The 18,618-nt window shown below is 40.5% G+C and overlaps 1 long non-coding RNA gene across 3 annotated transcripts in view; it reads left to right on the top strand.

Moving 5' to 3' along the window:
- Positions 1-65: 65 nt before the first annotated feature.
- LOC132368445 (uncharacterized) overlaps positions 66-18,618 on the top strand; it is a 71,798-nt gene continuing 53,245 nt past the window's right edge. For all 3 annotated transcript variants that reach the window (XR_009504087.1, XR_009504085.1, XR_009504086.1), the window contains exons 1-2: positions 66-283; positions 1,625-1,748. This is a non-coding gene — a long non-coding RNA (uncharacterized LOC132368445). The remainder of the gene's footprint in view (positions 284-1,624; positions 1,749-18,618) is intronic.

Raw genomic sequence — 18,618 nt, 5'->3', positions numbered from 1 at the left:
GGAGCGCTCGCGGTCGGCGGAGCGGAAGTGGGTCCGGAGCGGAAATGCTTCCGGGCGCGTGCGCCGTCTTACCCTGGGAGAACGGATTCTCTGCAGCGCCGTCTAGGGGAACGTAGGCCTGGCTCTGCACTGTGTTCCTTCCCGGTGTGCCCGAGCCTGCAGAGCACTGGGGACATTTGGTAGTGTGAGCTTCTCCGGGGGAAGTGGGAAAAATCAAGGCCGAGGAGAGGGCCTTAGGGAGTCTCCATTCTTATGTTCCTACCATCTTTGGATCCTGGACGATGTAAGTTGAGTAGTACCTGAATTTCGTATATGTGTGTTTTCAAACTTGTTTGATCGCTCTCCTTAGTGAGAAATGCACTTTCCATGTCACTTGCTACCCAGTAATCCACACATAAATATAACATTTCTCAAAGCAATACCCTAATTCTTGTTTCACTTTGATGTTTTTCCTTCGATACCATTCATCCCATCCTAAATTCTGAGTCCGTTAAATATTCTGATTAGAATGCATTTAAATTGATTTTACTACTCTATTAAAGGATTGGCTGCAGTTTGAAAAATGAAGGTTTATAATCCCCAAAGCTCATACCCACAGACCCTTCAGAAGTCAGGACAGAAATTACAATCTGGCTGGCCAGTAGACATTTTTGTGTGTGTGGAAGAGGGTACATTAAAAAAAAAAATGTTATCAACATTAAAAATTTGGGATAGTTCTTGTGGAAATTCACATTTTTCTTTAAAAATTGGTCCTAATGGGCTCAAATTCCCCTTGGCAATAATCAATTTGAGCTGAACGATAATTGGAAGGGTTAATGAAAGCTAGAATAATTTGTTCACTTGGAGTGGCAGAGCATGAGCTCATAGGGATTAGACATAATCATAGGGAAGAAGAGAGAGGGAGAAAACTTGGGAGGGAGTTTAAACAGAATGTAAATAAACTGACTGAGAAATCACGTTGAATTGGACTAGAAATTGAGACAAACCATGATGTGCTTAAGTTGTTACTAATTCGGTGGGTTAATGGATGAGTCAGAAATTTAAACTGGCACACACGCACAGACACACACACACACAGACACACACACATAGACACACACACCCACAGACACACACACATAGACACACACACCCACAGACACACAGACACACACAGGCACACAGACACACACACACAGGCACACAGATATACATACATGCATACATACACACATATCTCAGTTTAAATATATATGTGGCAGTTTAAATTGATATATATCAGTTTATATATTTGTCTATATACATTGTATTTTTTATATTTAAAAATTTTTTTGTATATTGTGAAGTTTTGACATCTTAAAAAACTCTGGCTGGAGAGAGATTGCTCCTCCAGGGACTAGCCAGTTTTTAGAGAGAGCAAAAGACTCAGCCAGGAGCATGCCTTTAATATGCAAACTAAGTAATGCAGAGCCATACCTCCTCCATCTGGCCCATGTACCCCAAGAGGCAATATTCCTCTGCCTTAATCATCCCAGGGCCAGGTACCAAGCAACTATGGACCACTCCTATAGTTTACAGCCCACCTAAATTATTTAAACCAGTCAACTGCAAACTGTTTATTTTGCCTTGCTTTGCTTTTCCTGAGGAACCTCCAGTAAAGGCTGTGGCCTAGGCTCTCCCTTTGGTCCTGCCGCTTCTGCCTGTATGGGATGCTGGTGCTTTCCCATGTGGCCCTGCATGGTGTGGCATGCCTCCTCCTTCTAGTACCTGTGAGTATAATAAACTTTGTTTTCGTGAGCCTCTCCTGTGTCTCCTCTTGTGGTCATACCTGACGATCACATGAAAGAGCACAGAATATACATACATATCTAATTCTCTCTATATATACATAAACATATATTCACATGATTACACACCTGAATATTGGGTCTGTGACTTTGAAATTCACATCCATCACTCTTAGGTGCAACAACTAATATCTTCCATACTTTCTTAAGGTACATGGAAGTGCTTAATTTTAGGGATTGGCAACCTTTCAGTAGCCATATATAAGGCTATTGATGCCACTTTTTCTAGACTTTTAGGAAAGGGATGAGAGGTGATAACCTTGCATCAACTCTCAAAATTGGGGGTAGGAGTTTTAACAGAGTGAATTTCCAAGACCAGGTCTGGTAAACAAATAAGTATCACTGGATTGGACTTCAGAAAATATCTGTGAGGTTTGGAGAGGTGGCAATTAAAAACATGTGCCTCTGAAAATCCTTTTGTCTCTCACTGCTAGGGCCTATCTTAATATCTATTTAGTATATGTTTGTAAATGTCTTTAGAACTTTTTGCCTTGGTTCCCCATCCCAGATGTCTGTCTCCCCAGAATATATTCATTTCTCAATTATTAACTCATTTAGCAATTATTTTCCGAGCATATCTGTGCTATGAGTATGTGATTGGTGTGTGCTAAGTTCTGAGAATAGAACTGTGGGTAAGATCGATGTGGCTCGCCTTTGTGGAGCTTACAGAACGTACATGGAAAACAACCATGGTAAACTGTGCAGTGAGAAGGGAAGTACATGACAGGAAAAACACCCTAGTCTGGAAGTGGAGTCCTTCGTTCAGTACCCACTGTGCATGTACACTGGGCTAGAGGCAGGCAGAACAGGGCGTGGAGATGATGTCTTTTACCTGCCTACTAGAAATATTTAAATTTAATATGGACCATATTCCTTACCCATACCATTCTTTCAATTTCATTTGAGATCCTTAAGGCTTAGACAAGTGTTTGTATAATAAAAAGCAGATTTGTCCGTGCAAAATTTCTTCTCATTCAAAAAAAAAAAAAAAAAAAGCCTCACTTCACTGGGAAAAGAAATCAGTCTATTTCACAAATCCCTTAGAATTTGTCAGAAATAACTGACTCACTCTCTAATCACTGTATTTGGATGCTTGAAACGTTTTCCTAGGGACTTTCAAATGCTATTTTCTATAAGGTTAACCACCCTTTAGTGTGTAGGAAAGTGCTACATTGCTGTAAGTAAGTGGGGTGTTGCACCCTTCATGTGGCTTGACCCTGGTTCTCGGTATTGTCTTAAGCAGATGGCAGATGCTTGAGAAATGTCTTCATCAATGAACTGACAGATATGAAAATGAGAGAGCATTTTAGGGAGCATTGCCACAATTCTCCAGGTCATGATTATTGCAGTGGTTCTAGGGACTAGAGTATATAACCTTTCTCTAAGTGTATTCATTTGTAATTTAAAAAAATCTACTCTGTTCCAGGTACTGTTTCGGGCCCTGGGAATCAGCAGTGAACAAGACAGACAAGGTCTTTGTTTCCAGGGAGCTTAGTGCCTAGAGAGGGACTAAGTGCCTAGAGAGGTACTACTGTACAGTAGTACAGTAAAACAGATATTAATCAGTTAAATAAGTGAGCGAACAACGTAACTTTTCTTGGAGCTAAATGCTGGAGAGACATTAAAACAAGATGATGTCATATAATAGAGAGAGACGGATAGGAGGCCAGGGCAGCATGCTACTCAGGGTGGGAGGTATTTTTGTGGAGCCAAAGTCAGCCATGCAAAGATCTGAGGCCAGAGAAAAGGCTGGCAATGACAAGCCTTAGTATTCCATTAAATAACAGTACAGGACCACAAGAGCAGCTATGCAGGGGAGAGTCCAGGGCTTGGGCCAGGCTTGGGGAGGGAGGCTTGAAAAGGTATAGGGATTGGTGGGGGAAAGTGAGAACTTCAAAAAGACACCTTCCTTTGACTACCTGCCCCCTGAGCCCTCCAATCTGACCACTGATGACAGAATCATAGACTGACTTTGCTCTTCCAGTACCTTGTGGAAATAAGAGTTCAGAATTGGGATTTACTTTAATACACTTTTTATTTGGCATGACTTTATTTATTTATTTTTAAAATTTATTTATTTATTTATTTATTTATTTATGGCTGCGTTGGGTCTTCGTTGCTGCACAGGGGCTACTCTTCGTTGTGGTGCACAGGCTCTAGATGCGTGGGCTTCAGTAGTTGTGGCTCGCAGGCTCAGCAGTTGTGACTCGCGGGCTCTAGAGCGCAGGCTCAGTAGTTGTGGTGCATGGGCTTAGTTGCTCCGCGGCATGTGGGATCTTCCCGGACCAGGGCTCGAACCCGTGTCCCCTGCATTGGCAGGCGGATTCTTAACCACTGCACCACCGGGGAAGTCCTGGCATGACTTTAGATTTACAAAAATTTTGCAATGATAGTACCCACCACTCAGCTTCCCCTTATGTTAACAGCTCATGTAGCTGTAAGACATTTGTCAAAATTAAGACATTAAGACTGGCAAATTACTATTAACTAAATTACAGATTTATTCAGATTTCACCAGTCTTTCCACTAATATCTGTTTTCTGTCCCAGGATTTTTGCCATTTTCTAAATAATCCATGTGAATAAATGAGGGTAGTGGCTACCAGCCAGAACCTGGTAAGTTCTACATCTTATTTCCTAACATGTCATTTTTACTGGTTCTTTATTTTACAACCGAAGATCTCTCCTCCTCCCATGCTTACTTACCCTATCTTTCCCAGGGTAGTGTTGTCATAGTAATTTTAACAACCACCAGGTCAACTTATTTCCCTAAAAGAATTTTGAAAATGGGCCACTTTCAGAGAATGAGTTTAGGGAAGCAACTGCTACCCCCCAACCCTCTACCTAGCTGCTTTACTACAGTGAGAACTATGAGAAGTCTGACCCTTCACCAACTGATTTCATGCAATTTATCAAACTACCTTCCTATATTACACCTATTGTCTGGGTCTTTACTTCACAGTTAATTTTCCATTCTTGAAGACAGGAGTGTTGTTTCATTCATCTTTAGAGACCACCGACATTTAGAACTTTCCATTCATTCACTGATTCTTTCAAACTACTATGAATCCATGATGATGTGACAGGTAATTGACTATATGCTGGCAATATAAAGTTAAATTAGCCAAAGCTCCCTCTGTCAACATGCTCACAATTTTGGAGAAAGTCAAAGATGTCTCCCTTCCCATTTAGACTTCCCATGCCAGCACAGTGCCTGGATTTATGTAGACCCTCAATAAATGTTTGACACCCTGTTTTGAGAAGACTTCTCTGACAGCAGTGGAGAGAATAGAGGTGAGATGATCAATCAGGTGGTGTTGCAATGGTTCAGTAGGGACATTATGAAGATCATGGGGCTGGAACAGAGTGAGTTTCAATATATTTTCTGAGAAAGAATTAACATAACTGGGTGACCAGTTGGATGAGGGAGTTAAGAGAGAGGGAAGAGTAGAGGCTGCTTCTGAAGTTGCCAGCTTGAGATGTGCTGTATAGAATACAGGAAGAGAAGAAAGCTTGGAGGACAGTGGTGGAGAGGAGGAAGGGGAAAGGGAAAATGAGCTTAGTGGGAACATTTAGTTTAAGAAGAAGTACATATAATAGAGGGCCCACAAATACCTCTTGAATGAGTGAAGGTAGGGATGGATTGCTGCTTGAATGTCAACGGAAAGATGGGGAAGATGGACTAAATGGGGCGAATGTTTTTTCTGTATAAAATTCTGAGTCTGTGATGCCAATTGCCCAGTATTCTTGGCAGCCGGAGCAGGTAAAGGAGGAACAAGAACAGGTGGCACAGGACCTGGGTCCTAAGCATGGATAGAATTTGGTTGTGGAATGGCATAACAGAGGTGTAAGGTGGGGTTGAACCTCCTGTCAGCAAAGGAGCAGAGTCATTAGAAGTTTTTGAGGGCAGTTGGGTAGGTAATAGGGAAGATAAGGAAATGTGGAAACAGATTGTAAGGTCCTTAAGTAAGAGCCTGAAGTTTAGGCATAATGTATGACAATATAGGCTCTTGAGAAGGGCAATGGGGATGACCAAAGTTATGCTCTTGGAGGACTTTTTTGTCAGCAATGTTCAGGAGGAATTGGATACGGGAGGGAATTGAGACTGGCTGGTGGCTGTTTTGCTAGTCCAGGAATAAAGTGATGGGATTTCATGGTGCTTGTTTCATGCCCCCATGTGGTCTCCATTGCTTGGCACACCTTCCCCTCCTTCCCTGCCTCCACTTAGTTTTGCCCCCCCCCCCCCAGTCAGCTACCTTCTCTTCATCCTTCAAGACTCTGTTTCAGTGCAGCCCCCCTCTGGGGAGCTCCCCCAAACCCCTGTGGGCTGAGCTGCTCACTCCCTCCTCGGGACTGCCTGTGTATTGTGTTTCTACTGATGCTCCTGGATGGTAATGTGTTCTCTGGAATATCTTTCTTTCTAGTACCCTGTGAGCTACTTAAAGACAGAGATACTATCCTTCGGTTCCAGAACTCTGCCTAGCACATAGTAGGTACTCAGTGAATTGAATTAAATTATGTTGGATAAATTAATGACAGGGAAAATGGAAAGAAAAGTATGGATCAAGGGTGAATTTGGAGGATAAAACTGGAGAGATTTACTGATTAATTTAATCAAAAGAAGAACTGTCACCTATAGAGTTGATGTATTCATTGAGGGTAGAGTGGGGGTGGTGATCTGTAATGGGAGTAATAAATTCCGTCTGGAACATACTTACTGCCATATACAGTAAGTCCCCTGCATACTGACCTCCAAGTTGCAAACTTTCAAAGATGCGGACGTGAATTCGCATGTCCAGTCACACAAGTTAGTTCACATGTCTGGCGTACATTGTCATGTGCGTGCATCCGCTACAAGTGGTTGTGCTTTTGTGTACTTTACAATACTGTATAGAGTACGTAGTACAGTATCTTTATTTCAAGCCCAGGATGTCCAGAAGCAAGCGTAAAAGCAGCGGTGATGTAGCTGGTACTGCTAAGAAGCGCCAAGCAATAAGGATGGAAACAAAAGTGAAAATAGAGAGTGGAGCAAGGCAAAAAGATGGTAGACATCGCTCGTTCTTATAACATGAATTGTTCAACCATCGGCACGGTTCTAAAGAACAAGGACGAGATCGTGGAACATGTGAAGTCTGCTGCGCCGATGATGTCGACAATAATATCGAAGAAGCGTGGAAAAGTGAGGAGATGGAGAAACTTCTCAGTGTGTGGATGCAGGATCAGCATCAGCATCGAGTCCCTCTCAGCTTAATGCTGATTCAAGAGAAAGCTAAAAGCCTTTATGAAGACTTGAAAAAGAAACATGGCAAAGAATCAGAGGATGCATCTTTTCATGCCAACCATGGCTGGTTTCATTAGTTCAAGGCTAGAGCCAACCTTCACAAGGTAAAAGTAAGTGGGAGGGAGCGAGTGTAGGTACGGTAGCTGCCCGGGAATTTCCTGAAACACTTTGAGAAATTATTGATGAAGGCGCGTACTTACCTGAGCAGGTTTTTAATGTGGATGAGACAGGACTGTACTGGAAAAGGATGCCAGACCAAAGTTACATCAGTAAGGAGGAAAAGTTGATGCCAGGCTATAAAGCAGCAAAGGATAGGCCAACTCTGTTGTTTGGTAGCAATGCTTTGGCCATATGAAGCTGAAGCCTCTCTTAGTTCATCATTCAGAGAACCCAAGAGCCCTTAAAAATATAGCCAAGGGTTCTCTTCCTGTTGTGTGGAAGAGTAACCCCAAAGCCTGGGTTACACAGACCATTTTCCAGGTTTTTCCACCACTTTATCCTGGAGGTAGAGAAATATTGCTTGGAGAAGGACGTCCCATTCAACAGTCTTTTGCTGTTCGACAGTGTTCAGGGCCACCTCCCATTCATGGATGACTTGCATCCCAACGTCAAAGTAGTGCATCTGCTATCGAATACTACGTTGCTCATCCAACTTATGGACCAGGGGGTTATAGCGACTTTCAAGAAATATTATTTATGTCATACTTTTTGTCAGGCAGTAAAGGCAAGTGACAAAACAGGAACAACCTTGCAGCAATTTTGGAAGGAGTATTGTTGCTCATCCAGAAGGCCATAAAAAACATTGACTTTGCTTGGTGTGAGGTTATGGCCATCACCATGAATAGGGTTTGGAAGAACCTTTGCCTGCAGTTTATTCATGATTTTGGTGGATTTGAGAAGGTGGATGAGGAGTCCAAAGAGGTCTTCAGCAGCTTTAGTGACACTTAGCCCGAAGCTGGAGCTAGATTTGCAAGAGGATGACTTCATTGAACTCCTTGCTGTGCAACACGAGGAGCTTACTAATGAAGACCTGATGGAATTGGAGGCCCAGAGAAAGGACGAAGAGAGACAAGAGGAAGAAGAAGTAACTGAAGAATCAAAGAGATTCACGACACAGGAAATGGCAAGGGGATTTTCTTTATCTGAGGAGGCCCTGTTAGTTTTTGAGACACAGTACCTAAACATATAATGGTACCTGAAGGTTGCAACAGCTGTTCAGAATGCAATCCAGTGCTACCGTGTCATCTGTGACGAGAAAAAAAAAGCTACCACGCAGACATCACTGGATCGTTTTTTCAAGAGCGTAGATAGAAGTGAATCTAGCAAGGAACCAGAACCTGTGCCATCCATGTCAGGCGTGAGTGACATTGCGGCTTGCCCCCTGTCTCCTATTGCTGACGATCCTTCAGCTCTACCATCTCCCACCTCCTCTCCCTCCTCCAGTCAGTAACTCTTCTTGCATGTTCACTCGATGCCAGCCCCTGGATGCCAGCTGTTGTACTGTACAACTGTACTTTTCTTGATTTTCCATGGTGAGTTGGTTCTCCTTTTGTTGTTGTTGTTGTTACTTGGAAGTGCTTTCTTCTTAGGCAAACAATCACGTATTGGCAATAGGGAGGTTACTCTACCTATTTTTCTAGTCACCATCCCTTATCTAGCTCCTTACCACAATGCCGGCACAGGGGGAGGCAAACTGCCCCAGCAGTTTCCATGGACAAGGAACTCCCTAAGAAGTTCCCATAGGCATTGGTGGTCCTTCTGTGATGCACGCGTATCTTCCAGTTGACCCCTAGGTGGCAGCCTCTGAGTATCTTCCTGTCAGGCGCGTGCCCCATTCATTGTCCCATGCAGTAAACCGCTCCAGAACATCTACAACATCAATCTCATCTACGTTTTGTGGACCCTTTAGTCCCTGCATTGGTTTATCTTCCATCAGTTTTCTTAGATAAGGCATTGCAATGGAGCTAAAAGTGCTAGAAAAGTATACATGGTTAGTTATTTTCCCTTGTGCTCTACATTTCTTTCCTCTTCCTTCTCCTCACTGTGATACCCAAGGAACAAGCACAAGAAAGAGGAGGGAAGAAGAATGTAACAGACAAAGGCCTCATTCCTCCTCTTCAAATCTTTGGAGAGGAACACCTAGACTGCTCTAGAGGGAGGTGAGAGATTTGAATTGAATAAGAGGTTGACATATTCAAGAGCTAGATTTTTAAATAACTAAAGATGAAAAGTTATAGAATCAAACTGAAATATTTTTAAGGGACCTCACAACACAACAGATACAGGGATCTGACAGGACAGGGTAAGAGTTTAAAAAGTCAAACTCAAAAAAAAAAATTTTTTTTAAAAATTAAAAAAAAAGTCAAACTCTGCAATGTTTGCACCCCAATGAGCCTGGAGAGTACAAGCTTAACTTCATAATTCTTAAGGAACAATGCATTAAATTTAATAGATGTTATGGACTGAATGCTTGTGTCACCCCCCAATTCTTATGTTGAAGCTCTACCACCTCAATGTGATGGTTTTAGGAGGTGGCGCCTTTGGGAGGCCATTGGGAATAGATGAGGTCACGAGTGCCCTCATAAGAGTCACTGGAGAGCTTTCTTTGCTTTTTGCTCTCTGCCATGTGAGGCTACAATGAGACATCCTCTATCTGCAACAAGAAGAGGGTCCTCACAATGCTGGCAACCTGACTTAGACTTTCAGCCCCTAGAACTGTAAAAAATAAATTTCCATTGTTTATAAGCCACCTAATCTATGGAATTTTGTTACAGCAACCTGATCTAAGACAACAGGAAACATACACATGAACTCTAATAATCAAGGCAATAGTCCTGTTGACTGTTCTGGACTCCCATTAGTGCCTTTTCTGACTCTAGTACACAGCCATGCATGGAGCTGTCTGCTGTGTCAGCACTCAGCACCAGAGGAATCATGTTCAATCATTCATTCAGCAAAATTGATTGAGTGCCCACTGTGTGCTGGCAGCGTGCAAAGCACTAGGAACACAATGGTGAGCAAAATGCAGACACAGTCGCTGTTCCCTTGGTGCCCTGAGTATGAAGGTGTCAGACATTAAGCAAATATTTACATGTGGCTGTATCATTATAAAGGAAAAGCAGGGTTCTATGAGTGCACACGGCGTGTATAAATACTAAAGCCAAGGGCTGTATTACCTGCCTCTTGTGGGGGCAGTGCTGCCACCTAGGAGGCTCTTTGGAAATCTGTGGGAGCATTTTTGTTTGTACCCCAAAATAGTAGGAGGCGTTTAGTGGGAGAGGAACAGAGTGTTTGCCTACAGCTCACAGGACAGTCTTCTATACAAGGTATTGTCTCACTTCACACGTGACTTTCATATGTACTTATGTGTTTAATTATCTGAGCTTGGCACTGAACTCCATTTCACATAGAAATACAAAGTATTTTTGCATGATTTTAACATTGTAGAATTTTCCAACAATGTAACTTTAATGTAAATTGCGGTAAGATTATGCTTTATTTTGTTTGCAACTTGAATGAGAGAAGTGACCCTTTGTAGTCTGGACTCAGCCACAGACAGGCATGGGTGCAGCCTGACTGACTGCCTAGCTTAGAGCCCCTAGGAATAGTGCAGCGCTTCTCAGCTCTGACTGTCCTTAAGAGTGACCTGGGGAGCTTTTATAAAGTACTCACGTCCAGACCTCACTCCAAACCAATTAAATCAGAATCTCTGGGAGTAGGCTGGCTTCCTCATTATAAAAGATTTCTCAGTTGATTATAATATTTGGCTAAGTGTTGAACACCTTGTGCAGGTTCTTTGGTGAATTCTGTTTCTACCAATAGGACCATCTATCTCTCTGGTAGATTTAGAGGACTGGTTTATTGGATCAACCTCACCTGGCCAGGTAGAGCATTCCAGACTTTATAGGCCATTGATTAGCTCCTTTTTTTGGGTTGTAGTTCCTGGTGAAAATCAGTTATATACTCCTTTCTATCCTGTTAAATCCACCACTCTTAACAACATATTGACACTTGAAAGATTTAAGCCGACAGTAATTCATTTGCCAGTGCTGAGAATAAGTAGATTCCATGCAGATTTATGAGTTTGTATTGCACAACACTTAAGCACAGTGTTGTACAATATGCTTTTTGTTAAAATTATCTAAAGAGGGAGACAGGGAGGGTTATTTGTGTCAAGGTACTAAATGTTCTTTTATTTAAGTTGTAGCAAATTGAGAGGAATGAAAAAACATTTTTCTTGTGGTAGGCTACATGTAGAGAGATTGAATCAACTCTGGCTGAGATAGACAAACTATACACACAAAAATGCTAAGCGTCATGTAGAGGAGATACTAGTTTGTAGAACCTGGTCTTGGGCCCTGGCTGCTTTGGTTTATTTGATTCAGGGTCATTTGTACCTGATGCCGGAGGTCTATAAATCACCACCAGGGGGCCCTGAAAGCGTTTCTATCTGATTTCTAGGACCGTAGTCTCTTTCAATGAGCAGAGCTGATAAAATATCCCTGGTGCAAATTGGAGGGGTGCCTTGGACCCTATTTAAAGTTTGGCTTTCTCCCATGGATATTTTTGCCCAGAATGTAGCAGCAGCTGCTGAAATAGCTTTGATGTACTCTGCGTTTTATCAAGTTTTTACTGTAATGTTGAATAATCTTTTATACCTTGGCTTCTATTTGATGAGCTAAGGTTTTGTGTAAATTTGATATTCGCTGTGGTAAGAAAAAAAGGTTTATTTCTTTTTAAATTAGAAGCAAAAAAGAAAACAGCTAACTTTTTTGTCCGTCTTTTTACTGAGCTAAAATAACTGGGGGTTTGCAAAGTCTGTTCTGAGTGTATGGTGAGTTTTCTTAACACCCCATCCTTTGCATCAGATCTATGCTGAATTTTCCTTTAGATCTATTTCAAGAACCTTGAATTATTTTCAAATGAATACTTAATTATGTTACCTGAAAGATAACTGTTAATTGCTCAAAAGGGATATGATTTGTAGCCTTAAACTAATTTTATTAATCTGGGCAATCCATTTAAATTTTTAGAGAAATATTTCTCACATTCAGATAGTTATCAGCAGACTTTGCATCATTTCAATATATTGCATTTTTATTTAAATAATCTCCTTTGGAGAGGAGGGATTCATACCACTAAAAATGAGATACAGGAAGTAAGGCTTTATTATTGTGAAGAAATGAAAGATTATCTGTTTAGTCTGCTTATGTTTTGAACTGACTTTTGCAGGTTTAGCATTACATATCTGAAGTATGAGTATTCTCAAGTATTAGAAAGAATTTTATAGTTTTAATGAAACCTACATTGAATTCAAAATTAAAGTTGTACCAAATACAACTATTTAATAATACATGAATATATTCTAGTAATAAATATATAAATAATAATGAATAATTTATAAATATAAATGAATAAATATAGAACTAATCCAGAAAGTTCTCTGGCCCTGTATTCAATGATAAACAGATAACCACTTGCCAAGAATCAGAAGGAGAGATTGAAGTATCACAAATCTGGTGAGTAGAGATGTCCTTTAAGACATTATTCACATTTTAGATTTTATACATATGTGAAATCAGATACTACATTCAGTTCTATTAAAACTGTTGTTTCCTCAAACTCCACAGTTTCTATATAGACAAAATGTTTTTGTGATATGAAATAAAGTTGAAGGTGAATTTGCAGGATGCTTAAGGCCCATAGAGAAACATATATTCAGGGTTAAGTTATTGAACTGAATTTGTTTCTGTAATTGGTCACTGGATGTAACTGAGTCTGTGTGCCTTTATGGTGTGCTTGCTCTTTGTCAACTTGTATGTTTTAGATTTTCACCTTATAAATCCATTTGATGTGTTCTTTTACCCAGTGCTCTCATAATACCAAGAAATTATGTCAGTTTGCTAAGACAGCTGCCGTTAGTAGGGCTCCAAAATGCCAGGGGTGAGCATATCATCCTAGAATGAATTTAACAGTTTATTTCTGGCAACAACTTCTTTCATTCAGTGAACTCCAAGACTGTTGGGTTAAATGAAGGGCACAGATTTTGTGTTTATGTACGTGTGTGGTGCGGAGAATAATTTCTTCCCCAGTTCTTATAGATAAGTATTTTATATAAGTAAATTTAAATGTACAGGAGTCAATCCAAATATTTGCATTTGAAAGTTACTAGTAGATATGGTTCTTAGAGATTCTAGAAACATTCCTCAATTGAGAAAATGGAATTACTATCTACAATGCTAATTCAGTCTCATTGAATTGATGGTAGAGAATTTCCTTACTTAACTAAAGGTCACTTATCTTCTTTTTTTATTGAGGCATGGTTGATGTACAATATTATATAAGTTTCAGGTTTACAGCATCGTGATTCACAATTTTTAAAGATTATATTCCATTTATAGTTCTTATAAAATATTGGCTATATTCCCTGTTTTGTACAATATATGCTTGTAGCTTATTTATTTTATACCTAGTAGTTTGTACCTCATAATCCCCTACCGCATATTACCCCTGTCCTCTTCCCTCTCCCCACTGGTAACCACTAGTTTGTTCTCTATATCTGTGAGTCTGTTTCTTTTTTGTTATATTCACTAGTTTGTTTTACTTTTTAGATTCCACATATAAGTAATATCTGTTTTTTTTTTTTTAATATCTGTTTTTTAAAATATTTATTTATTTTATTTATTTATTTTCTTTTCTTTTTTTTTTTTTTTGGCTGCGTTGGGTCTTAGTTGCGGCATGCGGGGTCTTCATTGAGGCGTACGGGATCTTTCATTGAGGCGTGGGCTCCTCGTTGTGGCGCTCGGGCTTCTCTCTAGTTGTGGTGCGAGGGCTCCAGGATGTGTGGGCTCTGTAGTTGTGGTGCATGGGGTCCAGAGTGCATGGGCTCTGTAGTTTGTGGCACGCAGGCTTTCTAGTTGAGGCGCACGAGCTCAGTAGTTGTGGTGCATAGGCTTAGTTGCCCCACGGCATGTGGGATCTTAGTTCCCCGACCAGGGATTGAACCCGCGTCCCCTGCATTGGAAGGCGGATTCTTTACCACTGGACCACCAGGGAAGTCCCATAAGTCATATCATACAGCAGCAGTCCCCAACCTTTTTGGCACCAGGGACTGGTTTCATGGAAGACAGTTTTTCCATGGACGGGGGTGGCGGGATGGTTCAGGTGGTAATGCGAGTGATGGGGAGCAGCAAATGAAGTTTCGCTCGTTTGCCCACTGCTCACCTCCTGCTGTGTGGCCCAGTTCCTACCAGGCCGCGGACCACTACCGGTGGTTGTGGACCCCTGTCATACAGTATTTGTCTTTCTGTGTCTCACTTATTTCATTTAGCATAATACCCTCCAAGTCTATCCACGTTGTTGCAAATGGCAAAATTTTATTCTTTTTTATGGCTAAGTAATATTCCATTGTATTTTTTATATATATATATATATATACACACACACACACACACACACACACAGAATATATATATATACACAGAATATATATATATATATATAAAGAAGATGTGGTATATATTGGGTTGGCCAAAAAGTTCATTCAGGTTTTCCATTACAGAAAAACCCGAATGAACTTTTTGGCCAACCCAATGTATATGTGTATATATATATTCGTCTGTTGATGGGCACTTAGGTTCCTTCCATATTTTGGCAATTATAAATAATGCTGATATGAACATTAGGGTGCATGTATCTTTTTGAATTAGTGCTTCTTTTTTTTTTTTTTTTCAGATAAATACCCAGGAGTGGAATTGCTGGGTCATATGGTAGTTCTATTTTTAGTTTTTTGAGGAACCTCCATTCTGTTTTCCATAGTGGCTGCACCAATTTACATTCCCACCAACAGTGTATGAGGGTTCCTTTTTCTCCACATCCTCACCAAAAACTTGTTATTTGTGGTCTTTTTGATGATAGCCATTCTGACAGGTGTGAGGTGATAACGCATCTTGGTTCTAATTTACATTTTTCTGATGATTTCATGTACCTGTTGGCCGTCTGTATCTCTTCCTTGGAAAAATGTGTATTCAGGTCTTCTGCCCATTTTTTTAATTGGGTTATTTGTTTTTTTGATGTTGAATTATATGAGCTGTTTATATATTTTGGATATTAACCCCTTATTGGTCATATCATTTGTGAATATTTTCTCCTATTCATTAAGTTGTCTCTTTGTTTTCTCGATGGTTTCCTTTTGCTGTGAAAAAGCTTTTAAGTTTAATTAGGTCTCATTTATTTATTTTTGCTTTTATTTCCTTGCTTTTATTTCCTTTGCTTTAGGAGACAGATCTAAAAAAATACTGCTACAGTTTATGTCAAAGAGTGTTTTGCCTATGTTTTCTTCTAGGGGTTTTATGGTTTCCAGTCTTACATTTCCTTTTTTTTTTTAAATTATTTAATTATTTATTTATTTATTTTTGGCTGTGTTGGGTCTTCGTTTCTGTGCGAGGGCTTTCTCCAGTTGTGGCAAGCGGGGGCCACTCTTCATCGCGGTGTGCGGGCGCCATCGTGGCCTCCTTGTTGCGGAGCACAGGCTCCAGACACTCAGGCTTAGTAGTTGTGGCTCACGGGCCCAGCCGCTCCACGGCATGTGGGATCTTCCCAGACCAGGGCTCGAACCCATGTGCACTGCATTGGCAGGCAGATTCTCAACCACTGCGCCACCAGGGAAGCCCACGTTTCCATTTTTAATCCATTTTGAGTTTATTTTTGTATATGGTGTTAGAGAATGCTATGATTTCATTAAAGGTTACTTATCTTCAAGTATATATTTGGCAATCTGGAAATTAGAAAAACAGATGTGTGACTGTCAAAATAGATCGCTCAAGGTCCAAAATGTAAAGCCCATGTCTTTTATTCAGGAAAGAGCCTCTCAAGTCCTACTAATCTCTGGACTCTTGATCTACCCACACTCCTATGAAGAATGGTGACTTTGATTTCTCATCTGCAGAAACCACAAACGTTGGGGGTGGGTGGGCGGAGGAGAACAGATACAGAGAGCCATGCTGATAGGCAGCAAGAAGCGATTGCTGACATTGAGAAGGACACTATAAAACACATTCAAACTTAAAAAAATGACAGAAATTTTGGACTGTAATTTAGGATTATTGAGCATAGGAGTAGCCTTCTATCTTTCAGCAGCCTTTGAGAGTGTTACTATGTGGCACCGGAAGTTTCTAATGATGATTCCTGGAATCTTAGTTTTCTGTGTTGTCCCAGAAATACCAAGTGGGTGGGATTCTGCCACACCCCTATTTCTCACTTCAACTCTTCTTTTTATCTATTTCATATGTTAGAATTGTATAATGAGGCTTCTCGCTTAAAATGTATAGTATTTGAAAGCCAACAGTTTATAGTTTGGTTCCATGGTGAGGCTGAATCATTAAGAAAAGATTAAATTATGCTCAACCTTCTTTGTGTAAAAGGCAGAGAAAGATATAAAATATTTCAGAAATATTTGCATTAAAATGGTGAAAATAAAAGTTTTGGCATGGTAAGCTCTAAGTAAATATTTGTTGAATGGATGAATTACTAAATGCAAAAGAGACAAACTCAATGTATCATAAAAGTTGCCTTCCCTCACATCACTGAATAAATAAGGCAGGACTGAATGTGGCTCCTTTATTGAATTTTGTTGTGTTTATGGATACCTGGGTTCAGTCTTCTAAGAACAGCTCAAATAGAGAGGTGACAACATTTGGCAAGGCACTTGTCGGAAGTGCCTTCAGGTATCATCCTGGAATCTTTAAAAAGTCTTTAAGAAATAAATAAATCATCGTGGGGCTTCCCAGGTGGTACAGTGGTTAAGAATCCGCCTGCCAATGCAGGGGACACGGGTTCGAGCCCTGGTCTGGGAAGATCCCACATGCCACAGAGCAACTAAGCCCGTGTGCCACAACTACTGAGTCCGCGCGCCTAGAGCCCATGTTCCGCAACAAGAGAAGCCACCGCAATGAGAAGCCCGTGCACCACAATGAAGAGTAGCCCCTGCTTGCTGCAACTAGAGAAAGCCCATGCGCAGCAACGAACACCCAACGCAGCCAAAAAAAAAAAAAAAAAAAAAAAATCATCGAAGTATTTGGAGTTGAAGCTGATGAGCCATTCTCTTGCAGATGTGGAAACTGAGACTGACATCAGCTCTGGAGGAAGTGCAATTTATTTTATTTATGTAATTAATAAAGTTAATTAAAGAGAAAGGTACTTACTTTCTTAAAGGTAATTGATTCATTTGTTATTTTGTGCATTGAGTATCTAGTGCCAAGAATGAGGCAGAGCTAAACATGAAATATATATATATATATGAATATATGTATTTTACAATTTTAACTATATATATATACACGCACATATATATAAAACTAAAATTGTAAAGTACAACATGTATGTATGTAAGCACCACATATACATACATGTATGTGTATATATCCTTGGTTTTATCTCTTGACTGCACAGCCTAAAAATTTTAGCATCTGGCACTTTATAAGGAGAGTTTGCCAACTCCTGTTCTATGGTCTCACCAACCAACACTTGGATGTTGCCAGTCTTTAATTTCAGCTATTCTGATGGGTCTGTAATCGTATTACACTGTAATTTTAACCTTTATTTCTCTAATTTCTAAATTTACTGGGTACCTGGCGATTTGGATGTTATCTTCTAATGAATGTCTATTCAGGTCTCTTGCCCATTTTTCTTTTGGGTTGTCTGCCTTTTTCTTACTGATAGATAGTTCTTTATATGTTCTGGATGTAAGACTTTGTCAGTTTTGTGTTGCAAGTTTCTTCTTCCACTGCCTAGTTTGCCTTTTAACTTTCTTTGCGGTCTCGTTTGATGAACAGAAGGTCTGCATTTTTATTTACCCATCTTTTTCTTTATAGTTATGTTTTGTTTAGGAAGCCGTTTCTTACCTTGATCATGCAAATAATCCCCTAATTTAGCATCTAAAACAGTGACTCTCACACTTTCCTGTGCATCAGAGTCACCTGAAAGCCTTGACTGAACCCAGCTGGCCGAGACCCACTGCCACACTTTCTGGCTGAGCACATCTTGGGCGAGGCTGGAGAGTTTGCATTTCTATCAAGTTCCCGGGTGGTGCTGATACTGCTGGTCTGGGGTCTTTATACCTATGATCCACCAGAAGTTATGAAGGGTCAGTTTTCATTTCTTTCCTATGGAAATCCAAGTACCATTTGTTGACAAGATAGTCCGCTCTCCACTATTCTGTAAACCAAGTGTCAAAAAGTACATGTATTTGTTTCTGGGCTCTCCAGTCTACAGTGGTCTCTTTGCCTGGCCTGGGCCAGTGCCACTGTCTTGTTACTACTGTAGCACTATCTTGAGTCTTGATATACGGTAAACTGCCCATCCTTCCTTTCCCTTCAATATACATTTATGACCAGCTTGTCAATTTACTGTCTCTCTCTCTCTCGGAGTTTTCATTAGAAGTGAATTAAATCTATGAATTGGTTTGGAAGAATTGATACATTTACAATATTGAATCTCCTAATTCAGGCTTCTC

This window comes from Balaenoptera ricei, chromosome 7 (assembly GCF_028023285.1).
Source record: "Balaenoptera ricei isolate mBalRic1 chromosome 7, mBalRic1.hap2, whole genome shotgun sequence".
Lineage (NCBI taxonomy): Eukaryota > Metazoa > Chordata > Mammalia > Artiodactyla > Balaenopteridae > Balaenoptera > Balaenoptera ricei.
The sequence above is the reverse complement of the archived record's forward strand: the minus strand, read 5'-3'. Positions and strand labels throughout refer to the sequence as shown.